The 13,781-nt window shown below is 32.9% G+C and overlaps 1 non-coding gene across 1 annotated transcript; it reads right to left on the bottom strand.

Moving 5' to 3' along the window:
* Positions 1-1,150: 1,150 nt before the first annotated feature.
* LOC150100202 (small nucleolar RNA snR190) lies at positions 1,151-1,330 on the bottom strand. Its single transcript, XR_016549311.1, has one exon. It is a non-coding gene; the product is annotated as a small nucleolar RNA snR190 (small nucleolar RNA).
* Positions 1,331-13,781: the final 12,451 nt, after the last annotated feature.

The following is a 13,781-nucleotide window of genomic DNA, read 5'->3' as shown; positions in this document are numbered from 1 at the left end:
TGATCTTCAACATGTCATTTACTAAACATGCAACTAAGATTCCGTTGCTACCGCATCGGACCATCGCTAAGTGAAGCAAAATTTGGCGGAGTCTTCAGCAAAAAAGAATTGACGGTTTTTTTTTTTTAATTTGAAACTAGGAAAAAAAAATATGTCGACAATAGCAATAGAACCTGTTTCAGTAGCAATTCACGCACTCAATAAGAACCTAATATATCAGCCTTACAAACTGAAGGACTATTACTGTGAAAGAGCTTACCAAAAAAAAAAAAAAAAATTGACTATAGGGAATTGCACATGATTTATAGTTGAGCAATAAAAGGAGCGACATGTACTATAATAACAACAATAACTATGCTAGCAACTGCAGTGGTGCGATACTTCTTTCATAATATTTTTTGATGGAAAATACGCGTTTTACAAATAACTTAAATAAGATAAGTTCAAAATCATGAAATAAAAAGTAAATTAAGATATGATGACACGATCTAAATGTACAAGTTCGAGACAGTATACTTCTGGATGTAAATATAAAAAATATTCAACTTGGGCAGAATGGTATTGTGGGCATGTATCAAGAGTATCATGACTAATCTGCATAATGAAATAGTTCGAACATTTTCCACCAGGTACACAGGCAAATATATAAATACAGAAACCCTTGTCAACAATCGTTGCTACGATGCCGCTGATAGAAGTACAGAGAATTAGTAAAGCAATATATTATTGTATTGACCGCTAGGTAAGCGCTTCCATGAAACAGCTGCGAAGACGACGCGATATTTGCCCTTTAGTTAGAAAGACCAGGGTTCGAATTAGTCCCGGCCGCAGCATATACAGGGCCTAGTTAGCAGAAGCTTAATTTAGGATAATTAGGTATCGGGAATATACGTTATTAAACAATATTGAAAATTAAATAATTTGATTATACTTTTATAAAAAAAAAAACTAATTATAAAGAAAAAATATATTTTCTAGCAAATTCCTTCAAAACGTTATCAAATTTTATTTGATATTTATTATTAAATTTGTTTCCGGACTCGAATGGACCCAATCGACTTAAGGATGATCCTAGTTTGAATCTGGGACGGGAATAACTTACGAAGTTTTTTGAGCTGTAGGCGAATTTAACCGGTCTCATGAGAATAGCAGGTAAAATCCTGCTAATCTCTTATGAGAATAGCAGGTAAAATCCTGCTATTCTCTTATAAGAGATTAGCAGGATTTATAAAATCCATTAAGAGATTTTACCTGCTATTCTCATTAACAGAATAGCAGGTAAAATCCTGCTATTCTGTTATGAGAATAGCAGGATTTTACCGTGCGTTCTCCAGCTAATTCTTATGAAAAACTTGAGTTTTTCATAAGAATTAGCTGGAGAACGCACGCAATTAGCAAACAATATACTGGCTTCGTAGCCTAGTTTTTCCGGTCGTAATAAGCATTTCCATGAAGTCCAAAGACGCTTATCCAGTAATTTTGGTTTAATAGTAAGTGAGGGTTTTGAGACAACAGTTTACGCCTACAATAAACCCCACATCTATTGAAATACATGCTCAGATTTATCCAGTAAAATAAGAACACGGAACTCGCTAGTATTCACATGGAATCCACAATACTGTACTCTGTAAACTCAAAATCCCGTTAGTGTGGTACAGGAAAAGAAATGGTAAAAACCAAACCATACGAGTTAGCATGTTTTATTATTAATAAATTTAGTTGAGTCCTTTATCCAAGTGTGAGCAAACAAAGTTTGCGCCTCAAAGTATCTCCAGGACTGAGGTAAGTCCTGAAGATACTTTCAGAACTTACCTCATACTTTCAGGACCACCTTACCTCAGTCCTGAAGATACTTTCAGGCGCAAACTTTGTTTGCTCACACTTGGATAAAGGATTAAACTAAATTTATTATATTTTAACTAAGTAAAAAATAAACTTTTCAAAATGTTTTATTATTATACAAACAAGAATCAAAATTACATATTAAATTTACTAATATGTTCATCGGTATAAAAAATGAAATTTACACTAATTGACCAAAACAGATCTTTTAATATTTTATATAGATGTTACTACTCATCTGCCTGAAATGGTCTCCCTGCCCTAAATAATTCGGGGACTCGTACCCTTCCACCAACGCTTACAATATTACTTATACTTCTTAAGTTTGGTTATACTTTTGTTGCTGTACTTTTACGGAATGCATAATTAATTACTCGAAAGATATTTTCCTGCTGGGTGATGAGAGTGTCGCATTTCATTATAGCGTTATGAAGGTTTCACTGATCTAATCTCTGGATATTACGGGATCGATTTATCAATAATTACTGAACTTAAACATTTCCCGTCGTTTAGGCAGACAAACCCAGAATACTTTACGGTGGTTCTTGTCGGCAGTCGCAATACATAGCGAATATAGTAGCAAGTAGAAACAGAGAAAGCTGAAAAAATTTTTAATTATTTTAGGCAAGGACTAAAAACATTCTCAAAAGTTTCGCAGTGCAAATTTACTCTTATCCTTCTTATTAAATGTTACATATAAACCGAAGTGTTTTTTTTTTTTTTTTGGCATAATTTATTTTATTTTTTTTCTCCATAAATTTTGAATGAAAGATGAAAACCCATATGTATTCTGAGTAGGGTAAAAAAAAAATGTAAATATTAAGAGAGTAGATAAATACAGGGATTGCGACGGAGATAATAAACTTCATATTTTTATTTTATTTACGCGTCTGCATAACAGCGAATCCTGTGACATTTATTTCATCTGTATTTATTTATTGTATACGTGCATCCCACGCTCGTGCGATAAACATGACAGATTGGCTTCCACAATGAAAATATCGTGAGACAGAAGGCTGTTTAAAAACAATCGAGTTAATTAAATACAGAATCCATATCCAGCCTGTACTGAAACCCTATGACGTAATAGGGAAGGCGGACAACTCCTGAACGCGCTGTGTGAGAGTGAAAAATTACCATTCCCTACCAGAAAATAAGGGACGCAGAAATTGTTCCATGTGCAGAAACTAACTCCTCCCCCCCTCTCGTAATTCCACTGCTGCAGGTGGCCTCACGCGAGCTCGTTCTTAATTCTTCGCCTGTTCGTCGACCCTCAATGCTATTAACAAACTTCAATATCTTTTATGCACTAGCAAAATCCCTGCCATTTCGAATTTTAAGCTATTGATGCAACACGTGGAATGCACTCAAAGAAAAATGTTAATTATGCACTCGTTGAAATTTTTGTACCAGGAATGGAATAGTAATTGCTAAAAAAATACCTTAGTTCTTATTCAAACTAAACTTTTTCAAAAACGCTGATTTCTTTTATTGTATATTTGTTTACGTTTGTTGTGCCCACAGAAAGAGTTCTTCCTTAACTACGGCAATCTATTACGAGCACTTTTTTTTTAGTCCTATATAAATAAAGTAAATATTCTGTACTCGCATATCAGAGTTCTGCCAGTTGTTCGAAATATGGTATCGGATCGACCTTCCAAGCTTGTTAACATTTTTGTCCAGTATGATCGGTCACCGTAAGATGAATTAAACTGTTAGAGCATCCCTTCAATGGTATCCCCCCCACCACCACCATGCTCTAACTGCGTCTCCGTGATTTATACCACAAAATCGTCACTGGATTTTATCTTATAAGAATTTAAATAGCATTTTTCTTTACTAAGCCGAACAGCTACGGTTTTACATACTGACTGTGTTACCGTGATTGTAATATTAAACTACAAAGCAGGAAGCTAAGCAGTATAGGTTACATGATGAAAGTAGTTCCACAATGATTTCAACAATATACTAATATCTTACAGTATGTTTGCAAGAGATGAGTCTTTGACTCCATGAGATCTTGGGTAGTAATAATAATAATATTGATAAAAGATGAATTCAATAATCTACTGCTCTCCTTTCACTTGTGCCAAGGTGCAGACAAATCGAAGAATTAGATCCGCAACACAGCAGCAGATCCACACGTTTAATTATTATAGCATTGATGGTAAGCCTACTGTATTAAAATGTATGTAACATGGACACATTTTGAGTTGCTTTTCGTTTCTTTAAAAAAAAAAAAATTAAAAATTAAAGTCATGTTAAATTTGCATAAGCGATATTTTTTCCTTGAAAATACTTTTTTTTTTAATTAAAAAATTTAATCTTATCTTCCTCGGGAGTACAAGATAATAAACCTTCGCGAAATCAATCATGCTCACTGGCACTTTTAGTCGGGGTTATATTCTTTCAATGCATCAACTGCAACATAATGCTGTAACGTAAGTTATCACATGTTCAAGTAGTTCAATTAATATAATAAATTTGACAGCCAGTGCCGTTTTAATGAGAGGGAGTCTTTAAAAAAAAAAAAAAAGTATAGCCCTAACGATAAAGCTTTAATGCCGCGACATGATCGCCCCGACTTGCTCTTGAATGAAGAAAAAAAAAAAAAAAATCAGGAATCTTTCCATGTATGCACGTTTAATAAGTTGTAAATTTTGCGCAGTATATTATAAAAATGAAAGGCTACATACCTATGCTTAATGTACGCGTTTATTTACTCTATTCGAATGTATCCGAGTGCTAAAAAATAGTTTGTAAAAATACAGTCAAACCAAAACGCAATAACTTGATATAAGGGCTCGTCCATAAATTGTGTAACGTTCGGGAAGGAAATGGGGAGGATGGTATTCTTAGAAGAATAAATTGGAGTCAGTTATGTCATGTACAGTACTTTGTGCGTGTGTATTAATGTAATTTATGGGAAAGTCCTAACTTGAAGAATACGGAAGTTTATCGAAGCTTCAACTCTCTCTACAGTGAAAGTTCTGATAATTTATATTTCACAAACTGTATGCTTAAATACGTAAGATATCGACTATGAATTCATTCACCTAAAGCTATAAGAATAACTATGGCATACTCACAACATATGGACCCATGGAAGATGACATGTAGTCGATTTTAATTTAAAAAAAAAAAAAAAAGTATCGTGCGTACTTAAAATATATCTTGTACTTAATAGTACTGAACTCTCCATATTTCCTATTATTCCACTAAACCCGTTCAAATACTTCACAAATTTTGCAAAGATAATGAAAAGTTAGCAGTTTACACGAATCATTTAGAATGTAAACAATTCAATAAAAATGGAATTTCATCATCACTTACATTTAATCGGATGGATCTTCATCATGATTAAAAAAAACTAGGCGAATCACAACTGCAACGTTAAAACAAAACGGAAAGAGGCTAAACTAAATGTATTGCTTCACTTCCTGCGTATTCAACTCCTCTAAATGTAAATTAGTATAGAACTAACGGCGTACAAGTAAGCCAATAAACACAAAACGCATGTACCTATTAAGTATCCCGCTAGTTATTCAACAATGCCTTTAGCTTTACAGTACAGTATCTCGTACCTCAAGCACAGTCGCGGTCTGTCAAATCTTGTTCGTAGCATTCTGTTCATGCTTAAAGAATTTTTTTAAGGGGTTGAGTAGTTAGGAAGAGGACTTCAATTTAGTTATACGTATGCTTTCGCCTATATAAAATTATTAGCAGATCTTATTAGTGACCAAGAACTCTGGTGAATGAATGAATTGACTGAGTTTCATATTGATTTGTTAAGAAGTAATTATGAATTTTGAAAAACCTGCATGTATTATATATATATATATATATATATATATATATAGCAAAACTGCTTTACTTTAAAATCAGCATTTCTTTAACCTTTCCGTGTGTAATATTAAAACATTTAGATAACTATAATAATTTAAAATAATCTTTAAAATTGAAATAAATCAGTTATTTAAAAAAAAAAATTAAAATAATATATTTTAACGAATGTTTGTGTATAAATTGTTATCTTTATGAATGGTCCGCCGAAAAATAGTGCCTACGGATGCTGAAAAAGTGAAGTAAAATTCAGCCCTGCAAAAACACGAATTGTGAGGGGGTTGCCCTTCCCTATTTTGTTGTTGTTTTATAGTAGTGACATTATTATTAAATAAACATAATAAGAGTCATGGATTATTAAATAAATACGATAAGAGGGTCTTGGATTATCTGCTCAAGTTATCTTCTTCTTTTAAGAGATATTCTATGAAATTTTATGGGATGTCACGTCTTATCCCATGAAAGTTTTTTTCTTTTTTTTTTTTAATTTAAACTATCTCAGAAATACTGTAATGAAATCCCTAAATTTATTTTTTTTCATCGTCATGCGAAACCCCTAATACAAGAAAAGCCAGTGAGTTAAGCAGACCACACGAAAGTTGTGAAATTGTATCCACCTCTTTAGTGTGTGTGTAGGGAGGGAGTCGTAATTACGTCACTGCGCTTCTCTGTTTGTATTTTCAGATATGCGCAGAATGCTTATAGCGACGTGTGACGGAAATTATTTCGGTAATAACGTGAAATGTATATATAATTGAATGCCAAAGGTTTTTGGCTTGCAATATATATTATTGCAAATGCAACAAATTAACAGTTTGTTTTTAATTTGTTAATTGATTAATTAACAGATGTAATAAATTATTGCAGATGTAACCGACCTGCTCATTCATCAGTTGACGGTGAATTAGCAGGTCTTATACGATGGTGATAGGTCTTTCATCACTGAAACTCGGGTTGTTCATCCTATAAAACAGGCAAAACCGCCAGAAGAATACACGCAACTGTCCTAATGCACGATGCTGATAGGACTATCTGACCTATCAGAGCATTTAATTAGGTTTCAAACTTACTACCTGGCAGTGATAGGCCATTGAGCCTCACATGCAAGAAAACTTAGCAAAATTTAATGAATTGCGACTGCAAATGATATGCCAATGAAAACATGGGAGAAAAATATAGTTTGGGACATAAACTGATTTTTGTCAACTGCTGCTATAGGTTCAATGACGCTATGATCTAATGTCGTAATTATTAGTATTAATCAGGGGCGAATTCTCCATGCTTGCTGCGCAAATTCATTACTTGAGAAAGAAGTAATATTTATTTGTTAATAAATGCATGCATTTATAAGCATACCATTTAGACTTTTATTTTTGTAGATAGAAGACGTCTTAAGCTTTCGTGACAATAATTGAGCTTTGCGTTGTGTATCGAAGGCCGATGCTTGGTCGTTTAGTCAAAGCTACCTTGGCTTGCTCGGTTGTAGGAGCTTCCAGGTCCTCGCAGCAGCACTGTGATTTCATGCGCGCGCATAGCCATTTCACGTCTTCTCACTCTGTTGCTTAAACACATGCCATACGCAGTCAACGTAGCTCTCTAGCCAATGAACTTCAGCCAGCCTTTACAAGTGTGGGTGTTGCTTGGGAAAATAAAGTTACAACCAACTTTTTATGACGATGTTATTGACCAGTTCATAAAGAAGAACCGTAGGGTAGAATTTGTGTTTAAGTAGCTAAATTGAAAAAGATAGAATATCATTCGTAAAATAAATGTTGTAATTGTATGATTAAATGTACATAAATTTCTAAACATATAGTTTTAAATGTCAGTAATTCATTATTCCGCTAATCGGACTTCAATCACACCTCTCACTCCCTGAATGATAACAAGAGCAAGTGTGAATTTCAAAACCAGCATTCTCCCCTGGTCTTAATGCTGTTTGTTATTTTATGGAAACTTCCAGAAGTCCATAGATTCATCATGCAGTGCTGCTCTATTCATGCACCACCTATCATCTAAAATGTATTCATTCATGCACTTCCAACTCTGCTAGCAACCCATTCCATTCACTTGCCAGAAGGAAAATTTAGTCCTCACATATACTTGTTAATCATATTTCTAGTAAACTTCCAGAGATGATCCATACTAGTCTAGCTCACATCTGTTCTAAAATATATATATTATTGTTACTTATTTTGTTAATTATTTTGCGATTGCAAAATCTATAGCACATAAAAATGTCATACGTGGGCGACTGGGGGGAGGATAAAGAAGGAACTGATTGATGCTTTTCTTGAACAGCTGGAGGTGTTAGTCGTTGAAAAGTCCAGTGTAAGGAAAACCTGTTCCAAAATGCATGGAAGACCTCCAAAGAACAGGCGTTCAGTAGGTGTAAAGTGTAACAATAACTGGATGCTGACCACTATTTTAATTATCCTAAAATTTAGGAAAGTGAAGAAATGTTGGCCATTTCTGCACAACAAATTTATGAAAATATCCATCGAGTAAAAAAAAAGTATAAGGCTGAAACAGAAAATTGTGAGGGGGGAGGGCTATGAAACACGAAACATACATTTACCGGATAGCCCCTGCTGGACAGCACATCAAGATTTAAGGAGGATTGTTTCTGGTATACCACCCCAAATGTGACAGCAGTGATGTAAATTTGGCGGTAAATAATGTCTTTAGCTGAAAAGAATATCAAGTATTTAAAGACTTGGGGTGGGGGGGGGTCTACTATGGATATGGAAGAACCATCTTTCTTGCAATCTTTTATCAGTTTCTATGTCTCTTTCACATCATTTAGCTCTCCTCTGCTTGTTCATCAGAGTATATCTATCCCACATTAACTTAATTATTCTTATATACTCTTTCATGTGAGATTTTCTTTTATCTTCAGTCCAATTTTATATAGGGATTACATTTAAGAAATTATGTCTACATGAAAAAAAAAAAGTAAAAATGTCTCAGTGACCGGCTAAAACGTCTTTTACACCATGTGATATAAAGTCGAGGCGCTGTCAAGTTCATCTAAATAGATTATGGATCACTCCCAACTGTATATATCGAAAACCAGACAGTAGTCAGGGTATCTTATATTCTTGTAAAAGATTATAAAAATGCTCAATATTCGGGCAAGAACATGCCAAGATATTGATAGTATGTCAAAACTCTCACGATCTTGTTTTTACAAACCATTCTGAACTTTTTTCTTGTTGTTGTTGTTGGATCGATGAGAAATGAAATAATAAAAGAAAGACTTCCTCTTTTTTTCTTTCTCTTTTTTTTTTTTTTTTCGAAAAGAAAGCTTCTATACTGACTAATATTCTCTTTATGCAGTTGGCGAAACGCCCTCGGCGGAGTCGCGAGGATATTGAGATATTTTGTCTTCGACTTGAAAAGCTTTGGGTTCGAATCCCATCAAGGAGAGAAACTTAAATGGTGAATTAGCTTATCTTATTGCAAAATATTTGTCCCACTGGGCCAGCGATTCAATAACCAACCTGCTTGTCAATTTTGAACATCTCGAGTGCCGATATATGTTGTCCTGCTAGTCGCAATAAGTAAATTTATAAATATATAACGAGATCGAAATAGAGTGCATCGGTGTCCAAATAGAAGAAACGGCATCCTCCTATTCTAAGTTTCCAAATAAAAAAATATTATATATATATATATATATATATATAAACTTAGGTTTTTAATCCTGCAACTAAAAAAATCGACCATAGAAAACACACTATCGCAGACAATAATATATTGCATAGGTTATGGACCACAAGATTGCAGCAGTTCGTTGCCATACTCTCTTCACCAGATGTCATTTAAAATTATTGATCATTTGGGCCTGCTATCTCTGTTTAGCTAAAAGTGAAGACTTTCCCTTGTTCTCCAAAAGTTAAGGCTAAAACTGCTTCGTCTACTCCCTATGGGGTATAATAGGTGTTAGCGGATTTAATAGATAGACTAATAAATTTGAAATTTAATAGATACTTTCCGCTTTAAATTAATTTCAACTAATGAAAATAATGCATTTTTTTAAGGTGCAGTGTTTACAAAATTAGAGTTGTTCCGATTATAAACCATCATAATACTTTATATTGTGATGGTTTGTATATAAAAAATATAAATATTAAAAAATATATATATATAAATAAATATAAATTTTTTTATAAATATATATATATTTATTTTTATATATTTTATATGTTTAAATATAAAAACTAAAATAAAATTAATTAATTCACTACAACTCTTCAGGAGTCTCTTTAACTAAACTGAATAAGAGTTACTTAAATTTGATATGAAAATCAGCAATAAAAGGGCAAACTACGAAAATAGCAGGAAAATAAAAATATGAGCTGTATTTTCAAAAGTGAATTTGTTCTATACAGAACAAGTAAAATTCAGCTATTCAGATGCATCTTTTAGTGACGATGGCAACTACATATGGAGATGTAATAGACTAAGAGGCTAAGCTCAGCACAAACTTCAAGGAAGACAGCAGAAATGTCACCAAAACAAACAGGAAAAAAAAAAAAAAAGTTCAGTGCAGCGGTGTTAAAAACAATTATGGATATTTCATCAAAAGCGAATGTTCTCAATATTTCTATTAAGCAATAAATGTAATAATATTAATAAAATAAATAAAAAATATATTATTTATCAAAAATGAATGTACTCTGTAATTTGCATACTAAATTTTTGTAGTGATAAAAAAATGAATAATAATGCTTTAACTGTTTATATGTAAATACGCTATATAATAATAAAGTTTGATAATGAATGATAAAATTATTAAATACTAATTACTGACAAATTATCTAATGAACAAAGTCAATGCCACTCGAAAGCGAACATCAAAAGATATAATTTTTAATAGATACAACAAATGATCTGGTTGATCACGTGCTATAAACTCTATAAAATACTTCGGCAGCTCAGTTGTTAAAGCTCCATATTGAGCTGTTAGATTCTGGGTTTGAATTCCACGTGAAGTATGCAAAGCCTGCATACTTCAAGTCGGATTCAACTGTTACGAAAGCCCTTCTATGACAATCTTGTATAGCTCGCTCCTCAAATATATATATATAGAGTGTGTGTGTGTGTGTGTGTGTGTGTGTGTGTGTGTGTGTGTGTGTGTGTGTGTGAAAAAGAAAAAAGAAAGCTTTCGTAACAGTTGAATCCCACTTGAAGTATGCAAAAACAAATTCATAATCCAGATCTGCACACAAACAAAGATCCTCAACTCCAACACATGGTTGCCAGAAGCTGTCAAAAATTTTTGGAGACGCTACTGCTCAGCCCTACCAACGCCAGACCATCAACCAAGGTCAGTAAATAGGAACGCCCAGAGGACGCGCTAATCAGCAGGCTAGTCACGTTTTCAGCACACGGAAGCCATTAGCTATTATGTATATCGTAAGGCAAGTAATGTAGCCATACGCTAACTCTTCTTATTACAAGAATTATTTAGGAACAGAATGCAAGCTGCTGTAAGTTCAGTGCTAAAGTGGAATATTATCGGTCCATTGCTCTTTCATTTTCCATAGAGATATGCAAAAGGACACAGCGTGCCAAATTTGAAGCGTTAAATCCAACTGATAATAAACAAGAACATTTTGAAAAGAGCGAAAACGTCATTAAAAAGTCTGTTTTTTTTTTTTTTTTAAATTTATCCTCCTTATTCACCTTCTCCGTAGACATCGCTATAAGTCGCATCATTCAATTGATTTCTAAATTTGGAATATAATTTTTTTTTTTTTACATTTCTAAAGGCCTACTGAGCCGGATTAAAATAAAAAAGAAAAGGGATATTGTAAAAGTATCTATCTCCTCAGATACAGCTATAGATACACCATTCAGCTATTTTCGACCACATTTGGAATATAATTGCTTCTTAAGTGGTTTAAGATCATCTGAAAGATTCAACACAATCGGACTAAAATGCAGAGGAGATGGCGGAGGGGGGGGGCGGTTTCTTACGTATAGAGGATGGGAACAAAAGTTAAGAAATTAAAGTATCTGAAAGCCTCATTTATCATTAACATCACTTATCACTGTTGTGATTTCCAGTATACCGCTTCTCTGAGAAATTCTATTCGCTATATTTTTATTTTAATGCATTTGTCATAACCTTTAAATTTATTTAAGATGTAAGCATTTAAAAGAAATATGAATGTCGGGCGTAACTTGTAAGGATTAAAAATAACGAATATCAGTTTAACACCTAAATAAATAAAAATAAAAAATGATCGCCTCTAATATATCGTGGCTTGTTACAAGAACATCATCAGAGAGAACACGATATGAGTGGTAAAAAAAATCAACATTTAAAAGTGACAAAAATCACTTATCGACTAAGACTACTACTAGTCTTGGTCATATCTGCATGAGAAAGAGACACATTATAGGAGTAAAGGAAACAATGAACAGTTATGTCCAGGGGTAGCTCGTGCATATGCATTGCGAAACTGCAGCACCCCAATTTTTCTCGATATATAAATATATTTATTTATTTATTTATATTTGCTTGTAATATTTAATTTTATGATCAACAATCGTATACAATTCTCTTATTTTGTATAAAAAATAATAAAAATCCATCTTGTAGCACTTAGGAGGGCGAAGAACGCTAGCAGCACTGTGTTTACCACAGTGTCATATTGCTACGCGCGCAAGCATATCCACGTCATAGTGAGATGCGAGCTATTAGCGTAATGCGACACTGTCCGTCGCGCAGTTCCACTGTTGTTTATATGCAGTTTGCGCCAGTAGAGTGTTCATAGTGCTTATCGTGTTTACTCCGCCTCTTTAAATATTTGGACATTACAATTAAAGACATAACATTTGTTATAGTTTTTTTTTATATTTTAGAACATTATTGGGGTTATGATAATGGATTTTATTTTTAAGTAATTTTAAATTATACTAAACTGGATAATTTTATCGATAATAAACAATATTTTTTTCATGAAACAAAACAAGAAGAATATATTTTATTTTTAAATAGTTTTGAATTATACCAAATTGTATAATTATATCGATAATAAACTATTTTTTCATGTTTAATTTTTATTTTTTATTTTTACCATAATTTTGATATTTTATCCAAACACGTATATATATTTCGAAAGTTGCAGCACCTCCACGATTTCAAGCCACGAGCCTCCACTGGTTATGACATCAAGTAGTATATATGTTACTGTTAGGTAAAATTCTTTATTTTATAGAATAACAGTTATGTTTAGACAAAGCATGAAATTCTATGTTATTTTGCACATGTAAGTATTCTATAAAATAACTACGTGGATTTCGTAATACTTTTCGTTATACAGTTAATTACGGAAAGTATATAAAACATATTTTGTAAGCAAAATTTACTCTGGCGCATGCTAACGACTGTGGGTCTGTCAAGCTCTGAAATTCATTTAATAGTATCTTGTTACAATTATGTCGTTGCTGATACGGTAGTCGAGTCTTGTTGATTATACTTGCATAGGTATAAAGTGTCTTAGATGTAGATGAAAATAAGAAAACTGTTGTCATTTAATGTATTTTAATAATAACAAATAAAAACGATGTTTAAAAGATGGAAAAAATGATATGGAAAACTTGCAGCTTAAAACCAAAAATGCAATTGAAGTTTAATGAACTATTAAATAAAATGGAAACAAAGGTTAACTGTACATTATTGACGCACAATAACACAGGCGAATATATAAGCATTTCTTGCTTTTTGTGAAGCATATCAGCAGAAAAAAGAAAAATGCTGCAGCTGTAAAGCCAATAGCATTTTCTGAACTTAATTTTTGTTATCAAGTAGCTTTAATAGATTTTTAATCACGCTCTGATAGAAATGTCTAGTATATAATGATGCATCAAGGCCAATTAACGAAAAACTGTAATGCTAAACCATTAAACTAAACGGAACAAAGGAAGTTGCATGCGAAACATATGATTTATTTTTACTATCTAGAATGTCCAGAATTCTGCGGTCTGAAATGGTAAGAGAATATTCAAATAAAATCATAGAAAATTTCAAAGATAAGTGGCCAAATTTTAAAACTGAATACGACAAACAAAAGGCACAGCTA

Source organism: Typopeltis vanoorti, chromosome 13 (assembly GCF_054136105.1).
Source record: "Typopeltis vanoorti isolate ZY-2024b chromosome 13, IOZ_Tvanoo_1.0, whole genome shotgun sequence".
Lineage (NCBI taxonomy): Eukaryota > Metazoa > Arthropoda > Arachnida > Uropygi > Thelyphonidae > Typopeltis > Typopeltis vanoorti.
Note: the sequence above shows the minus strand (reverse complement) of the source record. Positions and strands in the feature narration are given on the sequence as shown.